This window comes from Haematobia irritans, chromosome 3, assembly GCF_050003625.1.
Source record: "Haematobia irritans isolate KBUSLIRL chromosome 3, ASM5000362v1, whole genome shotgun sequence".
Taxonomy (NCBI): domain Eukaryota; kingdom Metazoa; phylum Arthropoda; class Insecta; order Diptera; family Muscidae; genus Haematobia; species Haematobia irritans.
Genome location: NC_134399.1, coordinates 53,330,294 through 53,344,307, shown reverse-complemented (window position 1 = coordinate 53,344,307; position 14,014 = coordinate 53,330,294). Strand labels below are relative to the sequence as shown.

At 32.1% G+C, this 14,014-nt stretch overlaps 1 long non-coding RNA gene across 1 annotated transcript; it reads right to left on the bottom strand.

The window, feature by feature from the left end:
• Positions 1-10,424: 10,424 nt before the first annotated feature.
• Positions 10,425-11,254, bottom strand: LOC142232101 (uncharacterized). Its single transcript, XR_012721025.1, has 3 exons — positions 11,058-11,254; positions 10,672-10,994; positions 10,425-10,617 (listed from the first exon to the last, which is right to left on the bottom strand). It is a non-coding gene; the product is annotated as an uncharacterized LOC142232101 (long non-coding RNA).
• Positions 11,255-14,014: the final 2,760 nt, after the last annotated feature.

Genomic DNA, 14,014 nt, shown 5'->3' with positions numbered 1-14,014 from the left:
GGGTTCGATTCCTGCTTCGACCGAACACCAAGAAGTTTTTCAGCGGTGATATTTCTGAGGGTTTCAAAGCTTCTCTAACTGGTTTCACTGCAATGTGGAACGCCGTTCGGACTCGGCTATAAAAAGGAGGTCCCTTGTCATTAAGCTTAACATGGAATCGGGCAGCACTCAGTGATAAGAGAGAAGTTCACCAATGTGGTATCACAATGGACTGAATAGTCTAAGTGAGCCTGATACATCGGGCTGCCACCTAGGTTAGGTTAGGTTAGGCTGCCACCTAACCTAACCTAAACCGAAAAAGCCTTTCCAATACGGAAAATTCACAAGGAAAATCTGAAGAGCACTGATTTGCGAAGAATTTCCATTCTATTTAAATTATTTATAAATTTTAATAATATCAAACATAAATGACTAAATTCCCGCTACAATGGAAATTAAGAACAGATAGATTTGTTTTGAGTGGAAAATAACAAAATCTATTCGAAAAAAAACTCAATTCTTTCAATTCCAGAAGTATATAAAGAACAATTCAAATTGAAAAGAAAAACGCAATAAAATTCGAATTTCACGAAATAATAATAAAAGTATGTAACAAGTAAAATAGAAAAACGCAAACAATATGTTTATCACTTCACATGGCACGATAAGATAATAAAACAAAAATACAATAGAAACTACGTATGATGGATTCCATCCTGCCCCCCTAGCCATATGATCATTTGCTCTACGACTACGTTGCAAAGTGTGGGATGAGAATCTAATAGACCGCTTTGGACGACGTAATTACTTTACGTCACAAGACAGCAGTGGAATACAAAACCTAAGACATATACGCATCCGTGCTCATGTGTTTGTTTCGAGTAAATAAAATTTGAATGAAACAGTAAACAAAGGAGTTTTTACAAAAATAACAAAATCAGCTTCTTATCTGGTTACTGATAACAATCGGTAATCACGCAGAGAAGGCAAATCCGGATTAAAAGCACTTAAGATATATCTCATCCAAAAATCCATGTCAACGCGACAAGCAACATCAAAATTTTGACAAACGTTATAGAGTGGAAGTAGCCAAATCTATTCATGGGTGATATAGTTAACGATAATTTAATTTCACACAGACATTTTAAGCATATATTGATTAGATATTTTTAATAATTATTATTATGGTATAGGCAAGCGATCAGTCGGATATATGGCACTTCGTTTAATATTGAGCTTTACAAAATTTAAAGAAAGCTATCGGATCTAAATTGCGGTTTGGTGATATTGGAGCCATTTTTAAAAGCTTTCGGTCTGCCCGGATACCTTGTCAATATCAATTTAGATATCTTGTTTAGATTTCGAAGGGAATGTTGAAAAAACTGAGTCATGTTTGGCACCATGAAGTGGAACCGACGGGTCGAACTTCACAAAATTTAAGATTTATATAAATGCTCAACTTTAATTCAATTAAAAACTCCAATAAAAAGAACGAAATTTTAAAGTTACGTTACATTTGTAATGGTGTTTATTACGCTCTTTAAATTACATCTAATACCTTATTTGTGTGTTCATTTAAAAACGTAACAACTGCTATCCTTCTAAGATAAAATTATTTGCACTCTGATACTGATAACAGTTCGGCTGATAAGTCCCCCGTCTAACAAAGAAAAACACATTTTTTTGTCAAAATTCGTTTTTTTATTCAACATAGTTCCCTTCAAGAGCGATACAACGATTATAACGACCTTCCAATTTTTTGATACCATTTTGGTAGTACTCCTTCGGGTTTGCCTCAAAATAGGCCTCAGTCAGCCAATTTTTTTCCCTGCGAGCATCCTTTTGAGGTCTGAGAACAAGAAAAAGTCGCTGGGGCCAGATCTGGTGAATACGGTGGGTGGGGAAGCAATTCGAAGCCCAATTCATGAATTTTTGCCACCGTTCTCAATGACTTGTGGCACGGTGCGTTGTCTTGGTGGAACAACACTTTTTTCTTCTTCATATGGGCCGTTTTGCCGCGATTTCGACCTTCAAACGCTCCAATAACGCCATATAATAGTCACTGTTGATGGTTTTTCCCTTCTCAAGATAATCGATAAAATCGGTCGCTGTCCACTCAGCCGACTGTCGATTGGACTCAGGAGTGTAGTGATGGAGCCATGTTTCATCCATTGTCACATATAGACGGAAAAACTCGGGTGTATTACGAGTTAACAGCTGCAAACACCGCTCGGAATCATCAACACGTTGTTGTTTTTGGTCAAATGTGAGCTCGCGCGGCACCCATTTTGCACAGAGCTTCCGCATATCCAAATATTGGTGAATGATATGACCAACACGTCCTTTGATATCTTTAAGGCCTCTGCTATCTCGATCAACTTCATTTTACGGTCATTCAAAATCATTTTGTGGATTTTTTTGATGTTTTCGTCGGTAACCACCTCTTTCGGGCGTCCACTGCGTTCACCGTCCTCCGTGCTCATTTCACCACGCTTGAATTTTGCATACCAATCAATTATTATTGATTTCCCTGGGGCAGAGTCCGGAAACTCATTATCAAGCCAATTTGTGCTTCCACCGCAGTTTTTCCCTTTCATAAAACAGTATTTTATCAAAACACGAAATTCCTTTTTTTCCATTTTTTTCACAATAACAAAAGTTGCTTCACAAAAGACCCGCTCTATCTCACAAACTAATTGACTTACAGACGTCAAATTTTGACACGAATCATTTGAAGGTTGGTACTATATAAAAATAATATGCATTTAATACTAGCGACGCCATCTATGTGTCAGACCGGGGACTTATCAGCCAACCTGTTATAAATAGCTTTTAAATAGATTACGCTTCGCTCGTGGACCTATTTCTACTATTTTGTATGAATAGATTTAGAAGCTCGTTTGCTAGTGTTGCAATCTGCCAACCGACCGCTTTATCATACACAGAAAAAAATGTAGCTCGTAATTCAGAACAAGGTTTGGACTTAAATTTAGTTAATCGCACTTCTACCGAGTTACTTCAAATATCAAGAGTTTTATGAAAATAAATATTATTTTTAAATCTTTTTCAGTTCGGTGCAGTATTTCTCTCATTCTTCCTAAAATTTAAATTAGTCAATAAATTCCAATTCCTTCTTTTTCAATTGTTTACATAATGTAACACAAATATACACTCAAAATAAAGTAACCCCATCTTTTAGTTAAAATGGACTACTTTTGAAGAAAGTTGAACTTCGTATAGCGTCAAGGACATTTTTATTTGTTTGAACTATGTAATTATCGAAGAAATTAGGAAGAATGCCTTATATAATTTTATTTTATTTCTTAAGCATTACAATATTGCTTAAATACAACACTACAACTAGTACATTATGTGAAGACTAACTGGTAGTTTTTTAACATAATAATAAATATTAAGTAGCTAGTGTGTTACAACACATTGTAAAGCGAATCCTCAATCAAGAGGTTTGTAGTGACTAAGTCTTCTTGTAACATCTACCTCAAGCAATTTTGGAATCTCAAGGTTCGTATGATTTTGCAACTTCAATTCATATTTTTCTGGATTTGCTGAATTTCTTCCTTTACTGTATTGATCTTCAGGTCTCTATGAAGGCCACTGCTTCGTATACCCCTTAAATGCGCACTGTATCTTTTAACATAAAACCAGAGGAGAGAAATAATTACGTCTTAAAGGTTTGAAATCAAGGTTAATGCATTTAAAACATTATAACGCAGTTTTAAAAATTACGGTTTTCCAGAACATCCATAGTACTTCTGTGTAATCTGAAACCAAAATTTAATTAATATTTACCAGAGATAAAAGTAATGTTGGTAAAAAATCTGTGTATTGTAAAAATATCTCTATTCTACACTCAAAAGTGAACCCTCTATTTCACTAAAGCCATTTTAACTTTATTTTAGTTCACGGTATTATTATGTTTGGAGAAAGTATCCTTCACTTTAATATTTTTTGCGTACATTAGTTAAATGAACTAAAAAACGGAAAAAATTATACGCAGATTAAGCATAAAGATTTACTAAATTCGTATTTCTCACAAAGTAGTTCATTATTAATTATAGTTTAATTTACGAATTTTCACCCTGTCATGAAAGAAAAAAAGAACTAAGAGTAAAAACATCATTGGCTCAAAATCAGGTGCACGATTAATAGTGCAGTAGATCATTCTTACTACACTGTTAGACAAATATGTTTTTCATATGTTCCGATATAAACAAAATGTGTTTCGGGCACAATTTTTAAACACAATATATTTAAGTGCAAACATGTAATGTTCCTAAACTAACACTAAATGTTTGGGACACATATATTAATATGTTAGAATATATTATGTTTGGGGCATGAATGTTTCATAAAAATAATATGTGTGAATGTAAACATATACAAATTTACAAATTTCAAGTAAACATTTATATGTTGTGACATTTTATTCAGAGAGCGACAGAGAAAGAAATAGAGATGGAAACCGGAAGGGTTGACGAAAGATATCAACATAACACGGCGAGATAATCAAAAGAGAGCTATTTGTGTATGTTGTATCGGAAAACTGTTTTATGATAAGGCCAAAAATTTGATATGCTTAAGTTTAAATATTATTTAATTTGAATATTAGACTGAGTATTCGGAGTAAAGAGAATAGACATTCGGAACCAAGAGAATAATAGACATTTGAAAAAAACAGCATGTGTTTTCGCATTGAGAGCAGCATTTTATGTACGTGTGGACATGTGTTTTGTTTATCATTTTGGCATTATGGGCACAATTTTTTTTTTTTTTGGTTCGTTAAAAGAAATCGGAAAGGTAAAGAAATTAAAAAAACGGTGGAAAATATACAAAAATTACAAAGGGATCTTCATATAAATAACGAAAGGGCACTATATTCTTTTTAAAGTTGGGACAGTAAATTGAAAAAAGGAGGAAATAGTGAAAAATTAAGCAGTAAAATGTATAAAGACAAAGTTTAGTTCCTCTTTATTAATAAGTAGTCCAAGAGGAGTTGACGGACACCTTCAAATATAAAAGCGGGCATTAAGTTTTGCAGCTAAAACAATTGAAAAAGTTTATTTTCTTTAAAATGAATTATTAAAGAAAAGTAAAAGGCAATTTAGAGCGATAATGCCAACTCAATTTAGAGCGATAATGCCAACTTAATACCGGCTTTAAAGATAAAACTGAAATTAAGTACAAAACACGATAAGTTAATGGTGTTAAATGGTAGTAAAAAAATATTCACGCCTAAATAAATTTATGTGTATATTATAAAATTATTTGTGTATGTTTATACTCCACATTCTTCTTTTGTTAGAGTTTTTGAATTCCTTCCAAAATTTCAAACTTTTATACCAAAAACAGTTTTTTGTTACAAAATTGTTACAAAATATTTTAAAAGCTCGGTCCATTTCGTTTATATCAAGCACTGTTCTTTTCTGACTGTAAATCTTTAATAACCCACATTTCGAAGTTTCATTATAAACATGTAATATAGTATAAATATAAATGTGTAAATTAAAAAAAAAATGCCGTTCGGTCGGAGCAGGGATTGAACCCACGACCCTTGGCATGCAAGGCAGACATGCTAACCACTGCTCCACGTGGCCAACAAATATATGTTTTTGTTAAATAATGTTATGTTTGCATGGGCTCGTGGGCGCTGCAAACTATGCTATATAAATGTAACATATAACGATAATTGTCTGCTGGTGACTATAACAGCTACGTAGCCCAGTGGATAGTGTGTTGGCTTACAAACTGTATGGTCCTCGGTTCGAATCTCCGTCCAGGCGAAAGGTAAACTTTAAAAAAAAATTATAAAATTGAATAATTTCTTCAACATTATTTGTACTACAGAAAAAGGTGCCAAGAACTAAAAAATGTCGTAGAAGTGAAAATTATGTGAGGGAATGAGCATAATCTTCTTTGGGGAAAATTCTTCCAAGCATATAATATTTTTGAAAAGGCTTCCAAACATATAATATGTTCACATAAAACAAACATATTAATGTTTTGGCAGTATCCAATAATATATGTGCTTCCTGCAAAATATGTTTGGAACATATGTTAGAGAAGCGATTTTTTTTTGAGGGTGTATTATTGAAGGTCGAAAAAAGAAAGAAAGTGTTCTTCTGCATCAGTTTACGCTGAACTTTTTTCATAATTATTTTGAGATATACGAGTAAGAAAAAAATGCATTGGGCTGGGAAATATTTCAAACACAATAATAAAATTAAACTGAACATAAATTTAAAATTTTTTTACATCCACCTTTTCATTTACAAATTGGGTTAATTTCATTATTAGTGTTTTTGTAAATAGTTTAATTATATTTTCCTGTGTACAAATATGAGTAAAAGAAACCTTGATTCAAACTAGTTTTAAGATAAATATGTATCAGTCTACTATATATATTCGATATGGACTCTTGTAGCTTTTATCGTTGAACTCACCAATTAAACTCTTCTGTTGAACCAACCAGATTGTTCCAAGTCTGTCAATAGTCTAAATCTATGTGGTCCTAAAGAATTTAGACCTTAACACTTTTTCCTGCAATTTTAAACATTTTATCTTGTCGCCTGGACGGAGAATCGAACGCGTTCCATACAGTTTGTAAGCAAACACAGTAGACATGTAGCTCTTATTGTCATCAATACAACTTTATAGTCATCAACGCACATGCAGTTCTTTTTATAAACCACATTGTTGAGCGCATACAAGCCGATGGAAAGAAGCTTTATTTAAAGCAAATAACCCATTGTAAGGTGAGTACTAAGTTAGCCGCTAAAGTGAAAACTAAATCAGTAAAGAAGGCATAAAATTATACATATTTGATTTAAATTTTATTATAGCTTGATGGGGAATAGCCCAAAGCAAATTTTCACAAAGTTTCATTTCCTTAAAATGACTTATTAAAGAAAAGTAATCGTGAAAAAAATGACGATTTTAGCGGCTGAACTCTAATTTAATACTCACCTTTAGTTTGTCACTTTCTTACAAACGATGTACACAAATTTACGAAACGAATTATATGTAATACTACCTACATATATTCCAAATATTTCCGCAAGATCTCGAAAAGATGCTCGGCATTACATACTACTTTAGCATATTTTTACAACAAAACCGCAAAATGTGTCCTATTTAAGACGTTAAATCAGAACAGAACTATGCTTAATATAAACGATGTTCCTGTAATCTGTTGTGAGGGGTTGTCTTCTGTGAAATTTTTGTTTGCGATTCAAGGGGCGGTATTTAATATTCCGTGTGTCAGTTTGTACTTATTGTAAAATATATGAATGTCCCCATTTTTATTTGTTTCATCCGGATTCAATTTCTGTGCAATTTGCTTGCAATTTTGATTACATAACACCTATATAGAGATACGACAATTTTACTTCTTAAACTTTTGGAAGCTGAATTATTTGTTCGAAATTTGGTGATTTTTAAAGAGATATGCTGTCCACGCCATATAAATTCACAGTCAGAGAGAACGTAGGTGGTTGAAAACCAAGAGTATGTTTTATTACAAAAACATTTGTGGTATTCTCGTCAACTGAAAAAATGGTTGGTCATAAATTGCGCTATATACGAGTGTGACTGGCAGTTTTTGTGCACACATGTTTGGACATGGTTGCCGCATCCATTTAATGCTTATCTAGAGTATGTAATTGTCGCGAAAACCATGTATTTGGTCTTTGTAAAAGTAATTTTCGAGCTGAGAAAAATATATGTTGGCAATAAGCATTTAAATGGTTCTCAAATGCCGCAAACATGTTCTTTTATTTAAATGATAGAATTTGAGACCATTACATGGTCGGGAAAAATCATGTACCTGTCCATTAAATTTTTTACTTATTGCAGAGAAAATAGTATTTTTAAAGGTTACGTATAGACATGTCTAGAACCATTACATGGCCATAAAGACCATGTACATTGTTTTCGTGGCCATTTACTTTTTTATTTTTGCAGCGAAAATAATTTTATAAAAACATTGAGCAGGTACACACGATTTTCATTTTGAGCGTGAGTCGTGTGTTGATTGTTTCTTGGAATGGACGGAGAATACGGAATTATTGTGTTAATTTATTTATTCAGAAGTGGCACGTGGTTTTATGTGAACACAAACAAGGAAAGTGTAATTGAAAAAAATGTACCTGATTGTTGTTCTGCATTTTGATATATGGTATCATTTATTTCTATTTGCTGTTACATGATGTCTGCGTTGGTACATTTGATGGGCACGAAGTAAATATGGAATTATTACTTATTGTTGAAATTGAACCAAAATGGAGTGTGTAAAAATATGTGAAGTTTGCTTGCACGACATTATAAATACAAATAACCAACGAATTATTTTATAAATAAATAAAAACAAATAAATAAAGTTAATTTTGTGTTTTCTTTTATCAAGTGGCGTCATTTTTTCGACCAAGATTTTTTTTTTCATAAAGATCAAAACATTTTAGGTTGTGACCATGTTCTTTTAACTGAAAGAAACCCATTTTTGACAAATACCATAACATTTTAGATCGTGACCATTGTCTTTTAATGGAAACAAAATTTTTTTTTATCAATATAATAACATTTTAGATGAGGACAATTTTATTTTTCTTAGAACCATGTTCACTGAGCCAACATGGTTGCAGGTGAAAATGTTACATGGTCGCCGCAAAAATAGCTCCTATCATATTATTTTGCTCTTCGAATATGATTGTGACAATCATGTTTCTTCTCTGCGTGTGAATTTTATCTCTGAAGGACATTCGAATTTTGTTACCAAATGTAAATTGAATTGTTTGTACATATTATCTCAACATTCCCCTTTGCCCTCAATCACTTCCACTTTCAAATATAAATGAAAGACGCAAATTTCCTCCATGATAACACAAATCAAAATAGCAATGCCAATATGATTACACCTACTATCTAATAACATAATTTCATAAAACAATTACAGTGATAACTAATTTCATGTTAAGAATGTTATTGTCATTGTTCACAGTTCTCGAAATGTAATCAATAGCAATATGAATATCAACGTTTATATAGTCGTCAATATTTATATTAATTACAGGAAGAAAAAAAGGTCAATGCAAGTTGAATATTAACAAGCATGAAATCCTATAAATCTTCCAACCCTTACCTTTAAAGACAATCATTGCTATGCATTATTTACATTTAAAAAAAAATATTTTATAAAAATTAAGAAATGATTTTTATAAAACCTTGGAACATTTTGAAGCATATTTAGTTAAACCAATCTCCAGATTGTACTTTTTGAGCATTCTAAATTAAATATTACAAAACTCGATATTCTAATGAAGAGTGAATCATCTTTCAGATTTGTTAAATTTATCAAATCAGTCTATTGTTTAATTTTTTCCAACAAAAGAAGTATTTTGATGGTTAACGTATAGATATAAATAAGACTATAATATATGATCTCATTTTTTCCAGGTTCAGCGAATTGGTATATTTTCAGCTTTAGAATTCACTGAGGATACGGAATTCTTGTGTTAGAGATAATTTATGTATACGAACCTTTTTTATGATAAAGCTGAGGTGATTTCCGAAGATTGTTTATTCTGGTGCTACAAAGATGAAAAATCGATATAAGGTCTCCATTGCGAAAATCTCAGGATTGTGTGAAGTAATTATTTTTTTACAATTATTTATATAACTTTTTAATATATGGTATATTTTCATCAAGATCGAGTTTCTAGAAACTTGTGTGTAATAATAACCCGTTATTTCCCCCCGACTTAGTCTATTTAAAGCATTGTGGTACCACTGGTTGTGAACTTCTCTCTTATCAATGAGTGCTGCGCGATTCTATGTTCAGCTCAATAACAAAAGACCTCCTTTATATAAAAATTGTCCAACCTAACCTAACTTAGCTCTTATCGTAATCAACTGACAAGTACCACTAAGCCCTCAAAACATAAGCAAGAACAGAAAAGTAGTTCTATTTATAGACAACACTGACGAAAAATCTATGTTCTGTGAACAGGGGAACATTTTTACGTTCTTTTAAATGGAAACAGGATAACCATCTATGCTGTCCCTTAAAAATGAAAAACATTAGCTTATTGTAGCTTTCTCTCTTGATATAACTCCCATACACATTAGTTTTGGGCGTTTCCGGATGGACTCAGTTCATTGGAACTACACACAGAAAACAAATTTGTTGTGCCAACCAATTCTTTTGCCAACCAAATTATTCGGTCCCATCTACTACCAGAATATAACTGACAAAATTTGTCAAAGCAACCAACTGTTGTCTTGCACAACAATATATCAAATTGTTTGGATAACTAAAATTTGGGCACATTATAAGTCTAATTGGTAATCCCAACCAATAAGATTTTATTCGTTTGTTGAAACAACTATTTATTATTTTCGGACAACCAATACTTGAGAAATTAAAGAAACCATTTGGTGAATTAATTTTAGTCTGTATTTAATTTTAATACATATTAATATTTTTATTGACTATTGACCTAATAAAACATCGTCATCTTTAGAACCTTTTATGAACTGCCAAAGAAACTTCATGAAATAGCAAGAGTTGCGAAATCTACACAATTTTCAGGTCCAAGGAGGTCAAAACATATTTTTTTTAAATTTCTGGAAGAAAAGCAGACATAATATAAAAAAAATGCGTTAACGTTAAAAAAGTACCTTTGATCGTGTTCTGTTGGCAAAGTTTGTCTAATAGTACACGCCTTACATGGTTATATATGTCATTCGATTTGAGTGGCAGTACCCCAATGTACCCAAAACCCCAACAGATATTAAAAACTGAATGGAAATGATGCAGATGCTGCTGATGCTCCACTCACAATTACTCGATCGTGACTCACGCATGGACCTTGAAATGTTCTTATGTCTTTGCACCAGAATCTTTCTTCAGTTCTGATCGATTTTAAGTTCGATGGCGAGGTAGCCAATCTATATATTTACCATTCACATCCTCGGAAATCGTCACATTTGTTAAAATATCTCTAGTAGGGAAGAACGTAAGTGAGTGAGTGGTATTAATGTTATTTGATGATTATGTTACTCACCACTTAAGAATGCAGCTACCGAATTAAAAAGAATATATACCTAATTCACAGCAAGTCTTTATGGCCAGAATTTTCTCTAATATTGGGTACTCGACATGAAAAATTTGAATTGTATTGAAATTTTGAGAATTTAGAGTTTATAATTAATGAAATCAAACAACAACTTATTTGTTGTCATACTTATGTAGTCCATAGCAACAAATTCCTTTATAACTATAAAATTTGTTAACACAACCAACTTATTGGCTAGGCGGACTTTCAGTTGGCTTTAGTGACACATTGGTAAAACAAATCAGTTATCACAACAGGGTGGAATAAATTGAAATAGTTAGTTACTTCAATGTATAAATAACGACCAATGTTTGGTCGTGTGTACCAACTTTTGGTCACTCCACCGTTATATTGATTATATAAACTATCAAACAAGAGAAATAACTAACAATTATTCCACACAATTAAAAATTGTGGGTCTCCACTATCAAACTGTTGTCCTAATCGAATTCCAACCAATCATTTCTCTGGGTGTAGTCACTTTAAAGAACTGCGGGAACTAGTTCCAGCTCTTTCGATCTTTTAGTTCCACAGTTATTTTTCTTCTTATACCTAATACTCTTGTAAACATTTTTCGAGCAATGTAAACCTAATGGGCATTTCTGATAGAAGAAATAACTCCCATAGGGTTTACATAGCTTGTGAAATGATTGTAAGATTTGCTTGTTAAGCTTTATGAAAACTTTTTCACTGCTATTTCGCTCCCTTTTGTGCGTTGCACAATCAGCTGATTTGTTTATTCTTCTGTTTATAATGGCGTACTACTCTCAGAGTTTGGTACAACTCTGAGAATAAAATGAGCAACGCTTACAAGGGGAACGAAATTGAAGAAGGAATTAGGAAAGGAAGTAGTTCCTATTACGGAACAGAACTAAATGGAGCGATCACTTGGCATAGGATAATTTGGATGAAATATTCGGCTCCGTCTGACGATAGATACATGTTCTCTATGTACATTTCCTTTAATAAATATACGAACTTCCAAAATTAATAACATATTATATTATTTTCGTTTTAAGCCACATAATGATTGCCATTAGATCGCAAACCTATTTACAAGTATATTTAGTCATATTCGTTTAAAAAATAAATCGGTCCGTTTCGAATATTTATAAATATGAACAACGAATTAGTATATATTAGATAACATTTCAAATTAAAAAAAAAAATATTTATTGAAATTAATTGTTATGGCCATTATCTTCATACTATCGAAATTGTTATCAATCATTACGAAAACTCCCCTCAACAGAACATACGAGTGAATCATTAAATTCCCATTGATATGCCATAATGGCCAGAACAAAATTACACAGCCAACGAAACAATTCTTCTTCAATATTTACTAAAAACAACAACAACGGAAAACATTTAATTAAACGATAAATAAAATAATGATTATTGCGATGAGCGTGCTGTGGGGAGGGAGGGAAGAAAAATCGATGAACACGCATGCATTTCAAAAATTGAATTATTCCAGGCAAGCATTTAGATGAAATTTCAAATTGAATGAACCCAACACGCAAACTCATCAAATCATCCATCCACTTAAGCAAACAAACGAGCAAACTATTTGTGACCCACAACTAAAATAAATACTAAATAAACATTAATTTTTCAAATAGCAAAACAATTCACACACATATACAGAAAAATTTGTTCTGATTCAATCACGAAATAAATTGATGCTAATAATTTTTTAATTGAAATGTCTTCAATCACATCATAATTGGGCAGAAAAAACACTTGATTAAAAATTAATTGATTTCATTAGCAAATTTTGATAATTTTTTTATTAATTGATGTTGATTGCAAATCCCATTTTTTTAAATTAAAAACTTCAATCACTTTCTTAACAGACTTTTGTTTGTTTTTAGTTCGATTAAAAACTTGATTGTTTAAAATTAAGTTTTTACCATTTTAAACTGACTCAGTTTGATTAAAAAGTTATTTAATTCGAGTTTGATTAAAAATAATTGCATTATTAATTATAAATTTAAAAATTTTCGATTATTGACTTAATGTCTCTAGGTTGATAAAAAATTTATTTTTTAACTGAAAACGATTTCAGCTTCAATCAACGTTTTAATTGGAAATATATACGATGGAAAAAAATCCATTCAGATGGTAAAAGGCTGGTTAATGCAAATCCATAAGTTCGGCGGTATTAAACAAGTTCACAAAACAAGAGCAAGGAGTGTATGGAGTTCTATAATGAATATAGTATGGACCGTACCAAATATTAACCGGATCGAATCAAATATGCGGCTCCTTGAGGCTCCGGAAGTCAAATCTGGGGATCGGTTTATATGGGGGATATACCTAAAAGTAGTACGATATTGTCCATTTGCAATATCGTCTGACCTACATTAATAACAACAAACGACCCAGAATATATATTCTTTATGGGGACTATTACCCCACTCTGACAAATAAAAGCACAATTTTAACGCTGTTTAAATATCCCAGTTTAAACTATTCAGTCCATTGTGATACCACATTGGTGACCTTTTCTCTTATCACTGAGTGCAGCCCGATTCTATGTTAAGCTCAATGACAATGGACCTCCTTTTTAAAGCCGAGTCCGAACGGCGTTCCACATTGCAGTGAAACCACTTAAATGGTAGCTGTTTTTATCTTAACTTTGTTTTTATAGTTATAGTTTTATATCTTAACTTTGTCATCTAAATTGTGAGTTAGTTTCTTTATTATAAGTGAAAGTTTGAAGTCTGATATTTATGAAATAAAGCTGTGGTTAGGTTAGGTTAGGTTAAAGTGGCAGCCCGATTAAGTTTCAGGCTCACTTCTAGATGTAACCATTAAATCTTTACTATTATTTTCTTATGCTGAACCAACCAGATTGTTCTAAAAACATTAACAGACTGCTTAAGTTAATATTTTCCAGG